The sequence below is a fragment of the Hylobates moloch genome, unplaced genomic scaffold (genome assembly GCF_009828535.3).
Source record: "Hylobates moloch isolate HMO894 unplaced genomic scaffold, HMol_V3 SCAFFOLD_5, whole genome shotgun sequence".
NCBI classification, from domain to species: Eukaryota; Metazoa; Chordata; class Mammalia; order Primates; family Hylobatidae; genus Hylobates; species Hylobates moloch.
Window position 1 is genome coordinate 7,785,119 of NW_026652280.1, and position 18,881 is coordinate 7,803,999.

The window sequence follows — 18,881 nt, forward strand, 5'->3', positions numbered from 1 at the left end:
TTGTACTCACGGTAGAAAGCACTGCATGATCACGAGAACACTTTGGTACCCACGAATCCCAGGAGGTTCACACTCTCACAGTACCCCACATTCGGCATACAACCATTTGTCCATTTGCTCTGCTATAACAAAATACCTGAGGCTACACAATTTTTAAAGACCAGAAATTTATTTCTCGTGGTTCTGAAGGCTGGGAAGTCCCAGACCAAGGCACGGCATGTCTGTGGTCTGGTGAGAGCCTGCTCCATCAATGCTGTCTTCTTCTGGTGGAAGGCAGAGGGGCCAAAGGAACAAGTGCTTTGTTCTCACATGGCGGAAGATGTGAAGGACAAAAGGGACAACAGGTGCTAAAGTGAGTTCCCTTCAGTGCTTGTATATGGCACAAACCCTTTCATAAAGCAGAGACTAATGACCTAATCACTTCCCCAAAGACTCCACCTCTTAATACCACTACAGCAAATATTAAGTTTCAGCACATGAATTTGAGGAGCATTCAGACCATAGCATATAGTGTACTAGTTTACCTCAGCTGCAGAAAAAAACAAAAGGACAAAAAACAAAACAAAACCCACAGACCAGGTCATTATAACAGCAGAACAGCAGACATTTATTTTCTTACAGTTCTGCAGGCCAAAAGTCTGATAGCAAGGTGTCTTTAGAATTGTTTTTATCTGAGGATCTCCAGGAAATGTGTGTTCCATACTCTTTTCTGAGATTCTGGTGGTTTTCTGGAAATCTTTGAAGGTCTTTGGCTTGTGACAGCATACCTCTCAGTCTTCGCATGGTATTCTCCTGTGTGTGCGCTCAAATTAGTTTTATTTTTATAAGAACACAATTCATACAGATTAGGGGTCCACCTTACTCCATCATGACCTCATCTTAAATAATCATATATATGGCCGGGCGCAGTGGCTCACGCCTGTAATCCCAGCACTTTGGGAGGCCGAGGTGGGTGGATCACGAGGTCAGGAGATTGAGACCATCCTGGCTAACACGGTGAAACCCCATCTCTACGAAAAAATACAAAAAAATTAGCCAGGCGTGGTGGTGGGCACCTGTAGTCCCAGCTACTCGGGATGCTGAGGCAGGAGAATGGCGTGAACCCAGGAGGTGAAGCTTGCAGTGAGCCGAGATCGTGCCACTGCACTCTAGCCTGGGTGACAGAGCGAGACTCCGTCTCAAAAAAAAAAAAAAAATACTCTATTTCCAAATAAGTTTATATTTGGAGTTGCTGGGGCTTGTGGCTTCAACATATGGATTTCTTGGGTACAAAATTCAATCTATAACATACAAGATCTGTCAAGATTTGTCCCAAGTAACCAAATTTATACTTACTTGTCTCTGTAACTACCTATCTTTCTCTAAAAATTACCCTAGTAATTTGTTTTGGGACATTAGCACTCCAATAGGCTCAGAGAAGTTGTAAGTTTATAGTTTGGCCAGCATTTTTCTTGTCATAAGTGTGAATACAATGCTCTTTCTAGCTCTGTATCTCTGACATGAAATGAGAACTAAATCATGTTATTTTCATTTCTAAAAATGGGCTTTGAGACCTAAGAATGTTTATAAAAATTTTACTTTACTCTTGATAATTTCATATTTGTAATAAGTTATTCATGCAGTGAGTTAACATTATGTACCTAATTTTAATGCTTACAATTTATGATGTCTGAAGAAGGAAACTTTACATATCTTGAAAATTTCCTGGATCAATAAGCATTTAATAGATGCTCAATAAATATGCAATGGGTAATATAAATGCCATCAGACATAGAAACGAACAACAACCATAAAAAATCAAATATATTCTGCATAGATATGCATATACCTAGATTATATATTGCCATGATTATTTTTGAGGCATGGTTGACTTTCTTTGTCTGCGCTGATATCGATTAATATAACAAAACAGCAAAACAGAGAAGATAGGCTAGTTTGTAGAAATTTTATGGTTGTCATAACCAGCAAAGCCACGGAATGTTTATTCCTTTGTAAAGGAAACATTTTAAACCTTTGGGATAAGTCTGCCTCATTTTGTAAACGCAGGACCTGTGGACCCTCTAAACAGATGATTGGCTGATATTTTATATAAAAACGTGTGTGTATATATACCTGATTTTTAGTGCTCTCATTACTATGCGACAAAGATTTCAGAGAAGCACCTGACACAGTTCAAAATATTTCCAAAGATTTACTTCTCTGGGCAGGCGTCATGATTTACTACCGCTGTCGGCTGGAGAAAGCTTCTGTGCCCACCAACACAATGCAATTTGATACCATGCCCAGAAATGCCAGCACTGGCAAATGTCTCTCTTCAAGCAATAGAACATTATTGTGTAAGTTCCCCATAGAGCTATTTTCTAAATGGTCTGAGAAAGTATAGTGGGAATGGCTGAAAAGAATAAATGTTTCTCTTACCCTTGTGGTTGGCAAGAAGACCGACTTATTAAAAGATGGGTCTAAGAGAGTGAAAAGGAAATCATCTTCCGTCACCATTTGCATTTTTCTAGATACTCTCAGCAGGATTTACTTTGCACATGTATCTGTTTGAACTATGTAAGCCCCTCATTTCTTCGTTATCAACACACTTGGACTTCTTGCAAGAGCAGGAATTATTATTTTTTAAAGATTAAATGCATTTACTTTATAAGCTTTGTGCATGGAGAGCTTGATATCTTATGTAAAGGAGATCTTAGGTGTTTTTGATCACTGTCAATTAGAATACTCCTTTAATGCTGAAGTCAAAGAGCTTGTAAAATGACTAAAAATATGTATAGTTAAGTGTGGATTATATAATATATATAAATATATGAGATGAGAAAGAATTGAATGCAGGTGTTCTTTGCCATTACGAATGGCTCCACTTTGCCATGGTCGTATTTCATATCATGTATTATGGTTGCTGTTTCATGAAGAGATGTGCAAATGGTTAGGTAGAAGCCACAGCCAAATATCAGGAGGAGCTGAGCTCATTGAATTAAAGGCCTTGCAATGTTCAAATTGCCTTCATCCCCGCTTTTCTGCATCTCTCCTTAATGATATCCTAGAAAAAAGGTACATTCATGTAATAAAATCCAGGCTAGTCCATTCAATTTTAAATTTAAATCTTACCTTTCATCGAAGTGTCTTCTGCTTTCCATCACAGGAAGAATAATTAGGAAAACCAGAGGACACTAATGTCAAATTTGAAAATATTTACAGAATTAATGGACGTTCTGTCGTGTTTTATTTTTACACACTTGGACAGATGTGGTTAAAATGAAATGCCCAAGCTTAGATTCTTATAGCAAAACAAGACCTGAATTGTCTTCCAGTTCATATTCCTCAGTGCGCAAATGGGGAAAACGAAGTCCAGAGAAATAAAGTGCGTTCCTTATGACATACTTGGCATTAGAGGCAACATTGGGAATACTGTATGATCTCTAGTATAATGGCATTTTATTCAAGTCTCCGCTGTTCACAATCTTCCAGATCATGTTTTAGATCCATTCTCTTTTCAGCTTCATCTATTCTACATTTTCTATTCTCTTTCACATTACCCTCCCCCTTTTCCTTATTCAGGGCCAAGTTTTAGATTGGCACAGCTAGAAGTTTAGTTAAGTTCAGAGGAGGTGGAAAACACAAGTAAATGCATTTGAGAATAATTCATGCCAGTCTTCTCACAGTTGGAAAAAACAGGTATAAATATGAAAATGAGAAAGGCTCATTTTCTGTAGCGTAGTGTTGGATTTTAGTTGGAGGTATTAGTCCACACTCAGGGTGTTTAAACTAGATTTGGATTATATCTAGTCTATACATATACAATTACCTAGATGCATTTTTTCTGTTTATATGTATATGTATTTGTGTATTTATATTTATGTTTCTTAACAAAGTCAGCTTAGGGTAGCTAGAAACAATAAAACCCTAGAAGTAATGGGTATAATTACCATCCAAATCTTGGTTTATAAGTACCATTCCCTACGAAAAGAACCAGATCTATTTGAAGAAGTGGCTTATCCTTAGGCTTGGGTTGGAAAAACACAAAATATGTCTAGAACACCTGGTACTAGAAAGTAAAGCAGTTATGAGAAATTGATGATAAATAAAAATCTCTCTCTCCTAATGCTCTAAGTAAAATGATTTAGATAGGCATCCTCCATGTCACTTGAATTCAGATTTCTGTCAATAGGATGACCCTTCGGTATTGAAAATCAGGCCTTACAGAATAAAGGTAAATAGCACATATTAAAAATATATGTATTTTCCACATTATCTCACAGCTCCAGGATTCCTAGTGAAATCAAAAGCCAACTCTGAGTATTCTAGAGGTTATATCAGCAAATGTATACTAAAATGTGGCATTTTGTTATCGATATTTTTAATTAGCAACACTGGGAGATTACAGGTGTTAACTGAACTCTACAGAGGTCCACAACTGCTGACTGAATGAAAAATACTCTAGATGATTATTATTAGAGGAAAACAGTCTACAAAAATTAACACGTATAGATCCAGAGTTTCTCCATCTCTGTGCCAACAATCTTCTAGCCAGAATTATTATTTCTCTTTTTGATAAGGTTTTAATTTTTAAGTACTTTTAAATATGCAGAAAAGTTGCAGAAATAGCACACACAGCTGCTTTATAACTGGCATGTAACTTGCTGATGAGTTACCTCTTTTCTCCCAATACATCAGTGTATATAAGAACAAGGACATTCTATTATCTATTCAGAGGTTAACTTTAATTTAAGTAAAGGAATATTAATCCCCTATTACCATTTAATACACAGAACCCAACTTAGTTCAACAATTTCCTCAAAAATATCATTTTTAGGTCCAAGGTACATTGCAGGGTTATGATGATAATTCAAGACTTATGCCCTTAAGCCATAAAACCACAAACATAATAATGCAGTCCTCTCAGTGCATGGTATTGGGAGGCATACAATATGGATTTATCCAGGAGTTAGAATATGTCATTTAAGATGGTGTCTGATATTTTTTCACTGTAAAGAACATATTAACAATAATGTTGAAAGTATTACATAATAATGATGTGCCTGTAGTATGTATTTTGTGTGGAGATATTTTTAAAATATGAAATTGTTCTGAATCTAATCAAACTCAATCATCACTTTTAGCATCATTGATGATTCTTGTCTCAATCTATGATTACAAGGGTCATTGTTAAATAGTGATTTTCTAATTTATCTCTCTATCCTCATATTTTCTTCGGCAATTAGTAGAAGTCACATAGTGCTTTTTGGAATTTCCCTAGTGGGACCCATGAATTCATTGGGTGCACTTTCTATTTTCCACATTATGTAGGGTGAATTTTTGCTAATTATTCTGTCAGTGCAAAACTAGGTTGTCCTTATCTGTAGCCTAAAATAATTGCTATTCCCACACAATTTTCTTGTATCCTTTTAACTTCTATCCGTTTTCCAATCCAAATGCCAAAGCTGCATGTCTTACATCAGCACCTAAATTCTAAGCACCAAATTATATTCTAGTTATCTACTGTTGCATTACAAACTACTTTGAATGTTAATGACTTAAAACAAACAAAGCTGATTCTAGTTCACTAATATGTAGTCCAGGAATTTGGCCAGGGACCAGGTGGGCAATTCTTCTGCCCCATATTTTGTCACCACAAAGTGGTGCATACTTGATGGTATGCAGCTTAAGGCTGGATTTGCAGACTCCAAGATGGCTTCGCTCACAAGCCTGGTGCCTGTTTAGAAATGTCGGTTGGCTGGGCTCAGATGGGCCGCTCTCCTTTCCCACATGGTTGGTCACCAAAGTTCCTGGGCTGCTTCTATGACAGCTCAGGGTCCTGAGAGTGAGTATTCTAAAGAAGAGAAACAGGAAGTTGCTAATATGTTAGCAACGGGGCCAAGAGTGGAATCGTGGCGCTTCTGCTATGCCTCTTCCACATGAATCAGTTAATTAATTTTTGAAGATGAGGAAATGTAATTGGAAACAATGCTGCAACAACTGAATACATGTATAAAAAACAAACCTCGAACATAACTTCATATAATATAAAAAATTACTGTGGATAATAGACCTATACAGAAATCCCAAACTATTACATTTCTAGGAAGCATAGAAAAATATGTATTTATGATTTGGGGGTAGGAAAAGACTTCTTTACATGCCATGAAAAAAATCATAAAAAATGGTAACTTAGAATTGATCCCAATTTATAATCTTTATTCTTCAATGTACATAAATAGGAAAATTAACAGCCAAACTAGAGATTCTAAGTAAATTTCACCATACGTATCTTAAAGATATTGTATCTAGGGTATATGAATAACTGCTACAAATTAACAACAAAAATGTAAACAATCTGCCACCAAAAGACAAAAACATTTAAGAGACACATCACAAATGAGAATGTATACATTAAAAGAAGGTTAAACCTCATTCGTTATGAGGGAAATAAAGATTAAAATCATTATGAGATACCACTTCATATCAACTAGAATAGCAAGAATTAAAAACACTTTCAAGAAGAGCAAATTAAGTCCAGTGTAAGCAGAAAACAAGAATTAGAGCAGAGATCAGTAAAACTGAAAACAGGACATCAATAGAGAAAATCAGCATAACTAAAAGCTAATTTTCCTACAAGTATATAAAATTTGTAAGCATCTAGCCATGCTAGCTAGCTAAGACAGAGAGAAGATATAAATTCCTCATATCAGAAATGAAAGAAGGGCCTCACTATGGACCCCATGGACATGAAGAGGATAATAAATAAATATTGGGAACAACTCTACACTCACAAATTTTATAACCTGGATGAAATGGACTCATTCCTTCAAAGACACAATCTACCTAAACTCATATAAGAAGAAAAAGATACTATGAAGAGACCAATTTATAAAAGAATTTGAATCAATTGTTAATAACCTTCCAAAACATAAAACGCAATGCCCAGATCAGTTCACCAGTGAATTTTCCCAAACGTTTAAAGAAGAAATTATACCATTTTTTACGACCTTTTACAGAAGACAGAAACAGAGGAAATACTTTCTAACTCATTTTACGAGGCCAGCATTACCCCAATACCAAAACCAAACAAAGTCATTACAAGAAAATAAAATTACAGATCAATATAAATCATAAATAAAAATGTAAAACTATCAATAAGATATTAGCAAGTTGAATCCAACAAAGTATAAAAATAACTATACACCACAGCCAATGGGAATTATCCCAGGTATTCAAAGCTTTTTCAACATTCCAAAGTCAATTAGTTTAAGCCTTTACATCAACAGTTTCAAGAAGAACAACCATAAGATCATGTCATTACATGCGGAAAAACATTTGACAAAATTCAACACTCATTTACATACACACGCATACAAAGTTTAAGCAAACTTGAAATGGCGGGAAATAATCCCTAGATAATGTGGTAAGAAAAGACAAGGAAATTAATGATACACAGATAGGAAAGGAAGAAATAAAACTGCCTTTGTTCTCAGATAAAAATATTCCCTACATAGAAAATCCACAAGAATTGGCCAAAGAGAAACTCCTGGAACTATTAAACAGTTATAGAAAAGTTGTAGCAGTTATACAAAGATTAATATGTGAAAGTCAATCACTTTCCTATACACCAAAAATGAAGAAGTAAAATTTAAAATTAAAAAGGCATTAACATTGACATTAGCACCTAATAAAATGAAACCCCTTTGTATAGATCTAACAAAATATGTACAAGATGTATCAGGGAAATTACAAAATCTGATTGAAGGGAGCAAATAAATAAAATAAAACACTCAATTTTCCTAGACAGAATGACTCAATAAGGTCAAGAGGTCAGTTTTTCCCAACTGTATCTATGCGTTAAACACAATCCCAATTAAACACCAGTAGGTTATTATTATTATTTTTTTGTATATCAACAGACTGATTCTAATGTTTGTATGGAAAAATAAAATACCCAGAATAGGCCGGGCACAGTGGCTCACGCCTGTAATCCCAGCATTTGGGAGGCTGAGGTGGGTGGATCACGAGGTCAGGAGATCGAGACCAGGACTAACACGGTGAAACCCTGTCTCTACTAAAAATAGAAACAATTAGCTGGGCGTGGTGGAGGGTGCCTGTAGTCTCAGCTACTCGGGAGGCTGAGGCAGAAGAATGGCGTGAACCTGGGAGGTGGAGCTTGCAGTGAGCCGAGACTGCGCCACTGTGCTCCAGCCTGGGTGACAGAGTGAGACTCTGTCTCAAAAAAAAAAAAAAAAAAAGACCCAGAATAGCCAATTCAATGTTGAAGAAGAAAAGAAGAAAAACAAAGTCAGAGGCCTGAAACTACCTGACTTCAAGACCTACCAGAAAGCTTAAATAATCAAGACAGTGTGGTGTTGGCACAATAACAGACAAATAGATCAACAGAACAGAATAGGGAGCCCAGACATAGACCTGCATAAATATAGTCAACTGATTGACAAATAAGCAAAGGGAATACATAGAGCAAAAGAAGACTTTTTGCCAAATGGTGCTGGAACAACTGGATATCCACAAGAAAAAAAATGAGTCTGGACACAGAACTTACACCTTTCACAAAAATTAACTCAAAATAAATCATAAACAGAAATACAATATGCAAAACTCTAAAACTTGTAAAGATAACATAAGAGAAAACCTGGGTATTTTATGTATGGTTTTGGCTTTTTAGATACAACACAAAGGGCATGATCTATGAAAGAAACAATTGATAAGTGGGACTTTATTAAAATTAAAAACTTCTGCCTTGTGAAAGACAATGTCTAGTGAATTAGAAGATGAGTCACAGATTGGGAGAATATCATTGCAAAACACACATCTAAGAAAGGACTGTCATCCAAAACATACAAAGATCACTTAAAACTAAACAAGAAGAAGACAAACAACACAGTTAAATGGCAAAAGACCTGAATAGACACCTCACCAATGAAGATATATAGATAGTAAGCATATGAAAATATGTTCAACATTATATGTCATTAAGGGATTGCAAATTAAAATGTCAATGGGATATGATTACTCACCTATTAGAATGGCCAAAATCCAAAACACTGACACCACCCTATGCTGGCAAGGATATGGTGCAACAGGACTCTCACTGATTGTAGGACTACAGAATAGCACAACCACCTTGGAGGACACTTAATGCAGTTATTTATAAAACTAAACATACCCTTACGAATGACCAGCAATCACACTCTTTTCTATATTCCCAAATAAACTGAAAACATATGTCCATGCAAAATTCTACATATGGATATTTATATCAGCTTTATTCATAACTGCCTAAAAGTGGTAACAGTCAAGATGTCCTTGAAAAGGTGAATGGAAAACCAAACTGGCACATTCATGCAATCAAATATTAGTGATAAAAACAAATTAGCTACCAGTTACAAAAACACACAGAAGAACATCAAATACATGTTCCTGGGTAAAATAAGCCAATCTGAAAATCTACTGAATGATTTTAATTATATGATATTCTGGAAAAGGTAAAACTATGGAGACAGTAGAAGGATCAGTGGTTGCAAGGAATTAATGGGGAGGGAGAGATGAACAGGTGAAGCACAAAAGATTTTAGGGCAGTGAAACTGTTCTGTTTGTAATGCAGTGGTTGATACATGTCATTATACCTTTGCCAAAATCCATAGAATGTACAACACGAAGAGCAAGCTCTAAGGTACATTAAGGACTTTGGGTGATAATGATGTGTCAGTGTTGTTTCATGAGTTGCCACAAATGTGCCATCAAGGTTCAGGATGTGGATAGTGGGGGAGATTGTGTGTGTTTTGGGGGACAGGTGTGTACGGGAAAGTGCTATTATATTCAGTTTTGCTGTGAACCTAAACATACTTTAAAAAACTGTTTATTAATTTAAACACAGTGTGTATGTAGTATACACACACATACACACATATATATGAAGACTGACAACATCAAATGTTGGTGAAGATGTGGAGCTACGTATAAATTGTTTCTGGGAGTATAAAAATCTTGCATCCACTTTTGAAACCCATCTGTCATTTTGTTATAAAATTAAACATGTGCCTTCCTTATGACCTAGCAGTTTGGCCATTGTGTATATGAGCAACAAAAACAAATGTCCACAAAACATCTGCGTAGTTATGCAGCTTCATATCATACTGGTGCAAACATTTCTTTCATGGCAGCTTTGTGTCCTTTTTTGTATACCCCTCAATTTAAGAAGGAATAACTTGCTGTATAGTCATACAATTAAATATCACTCAACACCCAAAAACCTGAAAAATATATATGAATCATTATAACATTATCATAGTGCAGAAGGCAGGCACAAAAGAAAATGTGCCACATTATCCCATTTATATGAAATTGAAGAACAAATAGAACTAGGCTATGGTCATAGCAATCACAAGATTGGTCATCTACAAGAAAGGCAAGACTGACTGAAAGGAGGCAAAAGGGAATTTTTGGTGTCCTTGCATTGGCTATTTCTTTTGCTTGGAATGCTCTTCTCCTGGATTTCTACATCCCTGATTCCTTCAGTTCATTCCAATGTTTGCCTCAACAAATCCTTCTTAAAAAGGAGAACTCGAACAAGCTACTTTAGTGTTGTTTTTTTCATCTCTGTGGCATGCCTTGCCTTCTTTCATAAAACAAAATGTCCTTTTTTATTTTTTTATTTTTTGAGATGGAGTCCTGCTCTGTCCACTAGGCTGGAGTGCAGTGGCACAATCTCAGCTCACTGCAAGCTCCACCTCCCGGGTTCAAGTGAAACTCCTGCCTCAGCATCCTGAGTAGCTGGGATTACAGGCGCACACCGCTATGCCCAGCTAATTTTTTTTTTGTATTTTTAGTAGAGATGGGGTTTCACCATGTTGGCCAGGCTGGTCTCGAATTCCTGACCTTGTGATCTGCCCACCTCGGCCCCCCAAAGTGCTGGGATTACAGGCGTGAGCCACTGCGCCCGGCAAAATGTGCTTTTTTTTAAATTTAATTTTATTTTTTTTGCTTATTGTATATTCTCCTGAAATCATAAGTCCCTTGAATCCAGGGTGCTGGTTTCTTTCCAGTGCGTCCCTGGGACAGTGTTGGCACATAACTGATACAGGAGGTCATCTCCATAATCTCATTACTGATTCGGATCCAGGGCTACTCTTCCTCTAGAGTCAGTGATCTCTCCCCTGTCCCTGCTTACTCTGTTGTTTATTCCATACTTTGTCTAGGCTTTGGTGGCTTTATTCCAACAGTCTTACGGCTTCAAATCTCTCTCCTGTCAAAATTTTCCATGTCCTTCTATCTTTGAATTCCCGTAAATGACACTGAGCTCCTGGTTTTCCTGGGACTAGCTCCACATCTAACTCTTTTAGTTGATTCACAAAATATTTCTGAACTACATGTATGCTAGTGGGGGAGCTAAAACTAAACACAAAATACCTAAGTTAGTAGAATTTTTAACCAGAAAATGTTAATATGTGAGACTGAAATAGTACTTATTCATTCCTAATTTAGTGTCTTAAACACTATGGAGACTTTTTGCTTTACATGTTTCAATTAATATATTACGAATATATGTTAAAACATATTATCTTAAATGATTCTAAATTAAAAATGAGAAATTAATTTGCTGTTTTAACAAAGTCTAGTAATGCATTTGTCCTAAATATTATTTCCTTTCCATCTGTATGGACATGGAAACCTTCCCCCACACACACACGTTCGATTTTGTATTTGTTTGGAAAGAAGTACTGCTACTTTTATGTAAGTTTTGCCACAGATTCAAACTGGTTTAGATGAGATTTGCTTCAAAACCAGTAGGCAATATCTATATTACAATTTCTTACTCTTTTTTTCCTTTCCTTTTTTTCAGTTCCATCCCTCTGAGTCGTTGCTCATCAATCATACTGGGAAGCTGACTTTTATTCTGCACACTTCACCACTAACTGCATTATAGAGCTGAAAACTTACTCAAAGTTTAGAATGTGATAAACGTAATCAAATTGCTCTAGTCAAATTCTAACAGTGGTGAATAGATGACACTAATTACCTTTTGTTATTATGCTACAAATGTGGTTTACTCCATCTTTATTCATGAAGAAATATCATACAGCCCACTGAGAGGACTGCAGCAGGATGTAATATTGGCTTATTTGTTTCCTTAGTTTTACTTCTTTCTTTACCAGCATCCAAGAGATGAAATTTTAAGCTGCAATATATTTATATGCGGTAGTTTTTTACCCACTTTGGAACATAATTGTTACCCACTGCAAAGCCTCACAATTCTGCATAAACAAGTGCTTTCAAAACTCCAGTAAAATGATATAAACTTTTTTTTGTGGTGGTTGGTGCTTACTTTTGTTTCAGAGTAAGTGACATATATTTTTTTAAATGAGTTAACACAGAAAAAAATGGAGCATATGCTAAAAAATGCATCGAGATGAGAGAAATTGAACCACTCTTTTCAGAAAAAAATATGGAACTATGCTACCTTTAAAGTTTTTTCTACATTTTTACAGGTGGAAATTTCTCAGTAATTCACCTTCAAACTAGTTTATAGGAAATAATTATTCAAACTTGCTTACAGGTTGTCTGGTTGAAATAATTTACATACCTATTTCCAGTGGTCATAGTAGAGCCAAGTTTCAAAAACCTGTCACCAGATGATTACATACGCATTCTATACATCAAATGCTGTACTAGGCACAATTATCTGCGAATGCTTCTGTTTCCATTTGTCAGATAACCAGAAACTGCTTTTTTTTAATGCTTGCATGGTTCAACCAACCTAAGTATTTTCTCATGAGTCCATAAGGCTTACTTAGGATACTAAGGTTAGGTTATTAAAATAATAAGCAGAAGTATGCCTATAACATCGTAAGTACAATAGAATATTAATTGATTTTAGAACCATTAAATTCTTAGCATACCAATGGAAAGTATATCTGAAGTTCAGTAAAGAAGATTTAAATGAAATGAAGAGTTTGGAAGTTAATATACACATTGAAATTAAATAAATTAAAGTGTTTTAGGATCCTCCCAGAAATAATCAGTATAGGAATACAAGATGTAAACCATGACTATAACTTATAAAATCACCTGCAGCATAGGAAAAGCATATACCTAACATGCTCAGGAAAATTCACTTTTATGCCTGATGTCCTGGTTTAAATATTGATAACACTTCCTTTCAGTTTTAAAAATGGTCTGATTGGCCGGGCGCGGTGGCTCACGCTTGTAATCCCAGCACTTTGGGAGGCCGAGGCGGGCGGATCACGAGGTCAAGAGATCGAGACCACGGTGAAACCCCGTCTCTACTAAAAATACAAAAAAAATTGGCCGGGCGTGGTGGCGGGCGCCTGTAGTCCCAGCTGCTCGGAGAGGCTGAGGCAGGAGAATGGCGTGTACCCGGGAGGCGGAGCTTGCAGTGAGCCGAGACTGCCCCACCCCCCCCCCCCCGGGGGGGGAAAGGAAACCCCCCAAAAAAAAAAAAAAAAAAAAAAAAAAAAAAAATGGTCTGATTAGGATGCAAAATTGGGCTGACACACTCCTTATGGACAGTTATAATGGAATTACATTCCATTCTCAGAGCAAGTGAAGTCTTAGAAAGGATTTAAACAGATAATTCCTTGATATAATTCATATTGCTGTGTGGAGAATAGATTGGAGAGAGCAAGGCACAGAATGAGTACAAGAGTGGCTATGGCACAGCTGGCAAAGAGGAAGGTAAGGAATGAAACTGGACAACAGAAACGATCCAGATCTTAGAATTCTTTAAAGCCACTATAGGCCGGGTGTGGTGGCTCACGCCTGTAATCCCAGCACTTTCGGAGGCTGAGGCGGGCAGATCACGAGGTCAAGAGATTGAGACCATCCTAGCCAACATGGTGAAACCCCATCTCTACTAAAAATACAAAAATTAGCTGGGCCTAGTGGTGGGCGCCTGTAGTACCAGCTACTCGGGAGGCTGAGGCAGGAGAATCTCTTGAACCCGAGAGGTGGAGGTTGCAGTGAGCCGAGATCGCACCACTGCACTCCAGTCTGGGTGACAGTGCGAGACTGTGTTAAAAAAAAAAAAAGCCATGATAATACGTTTTGGTTATTTCTCCCTCTTACCTTGAGATGAAAATTTTGTAAGGCATTAAGTAGTTTAATTCAAATATGAGATTTATATTTCTTCAAATAGTTTACTATTTTGCATATTATAGTGGTATAGGGGTAGACAGAGGAAGAGCAGTTGGAACCAATTGTGATGCTGCAACCAAGAACAATGAGGGCATAGACTGAGAGGTGACCATGGAAACACATGGACGGTTTGGCAAGAGTGTTAGAGGCAGAGAAGCTGGATATATTAAGGGATTCAGTGCTGCATGTGAAGGACGCATGGATTTACTGTATCCCTCACAAGGGATGACGCCTGGGTTGCCTGACTGAGCAGTGAGATGGGTGTTATTTATGGAATGGGCTAGGCATGTATAGGATTTAGAAAGAAAACATCTAGTTCTGTTTGTAAATATTAAGTTTGGAACGTCTTGAAGTATCCAAATCCCAATAGCGAATTGAATGTACAGCCTGGTGATCAGAGAATTCTGATATAAGGATATAAATGTTGACATTATTAGAATATGATATTCAAAGTCGTGTTGCTATTTACCGTAGCTTATAAGTAACACATTTTTGAGAAAAAAATACACTGTGGTACCCTCTCTGATGGCAAATGGATTTGGTAACCCCAGGACTTTGACTTTGTCAAGGTGGATTACTCAAAGGGTCTCGATTTCCTGGCCTATTTGCTCCTCCCTCAGAATTGTTTTAGTGGATGCTGCTCCATTGTCTGCCAGAAACTCTGCTGCTGAGGCAGGACTGAGGCCAGCCTCCCAGTGACAGGAAAATTCTTTCTCAAAACCAAAATAATTTTTATTTTATTGTCAAAATCCAATTACTTAATATATGTTTCACAGATGGTTAAATACAAATAACTTCATTGGTATATATTGTGTATCCTTTCGATCTACAGATTTAGGTCTTCTGTAATCAGACAGGCTTTCCTATATTTTAAAATAAATTTCCGTTAAACGCACTGTACTCTCTCCTTTAAGAAAATCAGAATTCCACATGCTGGCTCTTTACCATTCACAGTCACATGCCCAGCTCCTGTGTCTAATCAGCTTAACCTTTTGTTCTTCTCCTTTGCATTGTGGAATTTTTTTTTCTCAATTCAAATTTCCATGTCGCTGTCCTGGTTTTTACCAGTGTATTTTTTTTTTCTTTTCATCTTTATTACTTTCAGTCTAATTTTTGGCGTTTCTTTGTAGTTTTGTATGTGAGCACTTATATTTTAAAAATCCATTCCAGTTTCCTTTCTCCCATGGAATCACTTTCTTCTTAAAATCTGTGCCTCCATTATTTTCCTTGACAAAAGGACGGGTATTTTGACTATTTTCAACTTGATGGAATAAGTATTGTTCAAAAAGTATTCATTTATTTATTTATTTATTTTTAGAGACGGAATTTAGCTCCGTTTCCCAAGCTGGAGTGCGGTGGCACAATCTCGGCTCACTGCAACTTCTGCATCCCAGGTTCAAAAGATTCTCCTGCCTCGGCCTCTTCATTTATTTCTTTTATGGTCTATTTTAAATGACATTTTAAAACCATTTTATGTCCAATTTTCCCACTATTAACATATTTTTAAAACATTTAATATTCATCCATACTTTGCTTCACAATGTTTTGATAGACTTTCTTTAGCTATTTTATCTATATTCTTGTGCACTCTATCAAACTTTTTTGGTAGATAGATTATATTATCTAATGTGTTGTTGATATGATTCAGGCAGATAGGGGGCATCAAAAAACTTAGTCACTGTGTATCTTTCCTAAATATTTTCAAAACCATCAAGAACTACAATGGGCTGACTTCTAGATACCTCTCACACATTTAAGAAGTGCTCCCTCTGTTTAGATGTTTCCTGTTACTAGGATTAAATTTAAATTTTTCCAAACAGACAAGGGAAAAGCAGGTGTCATTATAGTATGTACATGGTAACTTTCACTTACCTGCTTACAGAAAAGAGTCTATTACTTAAATATCTCACATTTTCTCTTAGCATTCTTTGAGCCTTCTGTCCAACTTGTATTTCCAAATTAAGAAGGTTTATTTTTACCAAATATTACTATTTTCTAACAAATTTATCAACTCTCTCAAGAAGAAATGTTATGTGTTAATATTTTTAATGCTTTTGTTTTTAAATTTTATCTATTTTTTCTAATCTTTCCCAATTTTTTAGTATGATATTGAAGCCATTTATTTTTATTAGTACTTATTTTGGTGTGTACATATTAGCTGGGTTTATTTTGGCAAGTTTTATGCAAGCTACAATTTCTAGTTTTGCATTTTTTGCAGTCATTTTTCATAGAAGACTTTTTCTAATATTTTCAGGTATTCATAGCTTAAAAAATCATACCTAACTAGAAAATTTTAAATAAAGCTACTTTTTATAATGAAAAGTAGTTTAATATATTGAGAACGTAAACATTTTATCACAAAAAGTAATGGAGGTAAAAGTCAAGATAGACTTATTCTACAGATGTATAAAATATGAAAGAAACACATTTTCTACAATACAAATACATTATATAGAATTTTTCTATAGTGCACACACAAATATAGAACAACAGATAATAGACTGATGTTCTGGTACAAAATAAAAAAATCAACCCAAGTGTTTCAGATTCAAGTTATATGTGGTTAGAAATGTAAAACTGCTTATTAACATTGTATAGAAGGGTTCCAACTTAGCATGGTGCTATAGCAATGTGATAAGTGCCCAAATATGTTAACATTATATATAGAATCTTTATAAAATACCCAGATATAGAGAAAGATAAACCATATGTCATTATAAACACTGAGCTAAATTCTTAATGTTTTATGAAAACAAATATTTATTAAAATGTTGTAAGAATTGATAACTACAACGATAAGAAAACTTAAATCAAGCCAAACAAAAACACAAATACATTTAAAAAAATTTTTTCTTCAAGTATACTTGGAGTTTGGTAACAGTGAATTAAGACATTGAGTTAAATCTAAGTGTTGCAGCCTCCTTACTCCTTAGTTTAAGTGAGGTCTGAGTTCTTGTCCCACAGCCAAGAAGAAGAAGGCACACAGACACCAGAAAGTGAGTAAGGCAAAGTGGGATTTACTAAGTGACAGAAAAGCTCTCTTGGGTTGCCAAACATGGGGCTGAATTCTGGGTCTTTTATGTGGCAGAAACAAGGAAGTCTTCTGTGGGTTCTGCCTTAATTGGAGGGTAAAAATCCCCCCCAGTGGTGTTGCAACTGTGCATGCCTGGGGTTGTCCATAGTGACTCCATCTTGGTTACTCATGAGTGCCTAAGCAAAAACCATGGGGTGTAGCTAAAACCACAATGCTAATGGCATTATAATGAGTTCAGGGTGATTTTAGGACACCCTCTATCCTTGTCTGCACCTGTGTGGGTGGCTGGAAAGTCCCTTTTGAGCAGAGAACTTGGTATAAAAGGAAGTTCTTAGCCACATTTCCTCCTGCTAGCTACAAAACAAGTTATATCTGGTTAGAAATGTAAAACTGCTTATTAACATTGTATAGAAATGGGTTCCAACTTAGCATGCTGGGGCATGCTACGTAACAGGGGCAATGCAGGTGCGGTCTTGCAAGTGTTGTCTGTTCCCAGACCCACTCTCTCTATCTGCCTAACCAGCCTCTACCTGCCTCCTTTCTCATAAGCCTTGGTAATTAGTGACAGAAAATGACCAATGACAAAAGTTACTGCAAGCTTGAGTAGCAAAATTAGAAATTTCTGAGTTTCTTGAGATTATTTTTCAAAGACAGAACATTCTTGCTGTCGTGAGTACACTCTTGAGTGTGCTGTTCCTCTAGGAAGCTTACTAAAATCTACAAACTACCTAGAAACATTCTACAATGAAATGCTGGAGGTCCTGAAATCTACACAGAGTTATTTTTTTTTAGGACAGCTCCAAAGGAGGCTGTCCTTAGCAGCAACAGTGACTGAAATCTTGGGCTGGCTTGCATCTGTCCATCAGGGTCCTACAACCCACAGAAGTAAATTATACCTATACTCAGAGCAAGTGTTTAGGGGCAGCAGTGAATTCTTACTAGGTAGTTCTTCAACAGATTCTTGTCTGGATTCCTGAAAACACCCAAGAGAGTTGAGAATTCAATGCTCTTCTGCATTGGCTGCCTTTTGCCTTTGCCAGTTTGCTGCAAAGAAGAGACGTATGTCCCTTACTATTTTCACTGTGTCTTGGTTGTCTGGACAGCTTGTAGATGGCTGAGTTTTGGAAAGTCTGTGTCTTGAAAAATATCACCCTAAAATGATTATGGAACAGCATTTAAAAACTATGCCTCACAAAACAAATTTCTCATAAAAATCTGTTTTATGACTTAATCCTAATATGCAGCAAAATTTTATAGAGATATCATAGAATAATTTCTAAGAAATTTTTGGCTGTAATTTTCATTAGTAATGTATTCTCAGGAGTGTTGTAGATGGAACAAAATTAAATATTTAAAAGGTGAAGAAGTATAATACCATCCGCCATGTTTAAAGGTTAATATTTATTTAATATTGTTAAGAAAAATGTGAATTATGTAGAAGAGTTATTTTATATGAACAGTGAGATTTTATATGCATCCTTGACTTTGTCAGGAGAGTATCTTTTAACCCAGTTCTGTAGGTGGAAGAACACAAGATGCTTTTAGCTCACAGAGGGAAGGGGACTGGCATGTACCATATATTAATCCTGTAACTCCCAAGACAGTCTACCTGCACTTCCTCTTGCCTTTATTCACAAAACCACTCTGTTAGTGTGTAGACAGAAAAATGGAGAAAGTGGTAACATTA

The 18,881-nt window shown here is 36.2% G+C and overlaps 1 long non-coding RNA gene across 1 annotated transcript; it reads right to left on the reverse strand.

The window, feature by feature from the left end:
• Positions 1 to 583: 583 nt before the first annotated feature.
• Positions 584 to 14,217, reverse strand: LOC131383615 (uncharacterized). The gene is made up of 3 exons (XR_009213774.1): positions 14,092 to 14,217; positions 2,419 to 3,043; positions 584 to 792 (listed from the first exon to the last, which is right to left on the reverse strand). It is a non-coding gene; the product is annotated as an uncharacterized LOC131383615 (long non-coding RNA).
• Between the last annotated feature and the right edge of the window lie 4,664 nt (positions 14,218 to 18,881).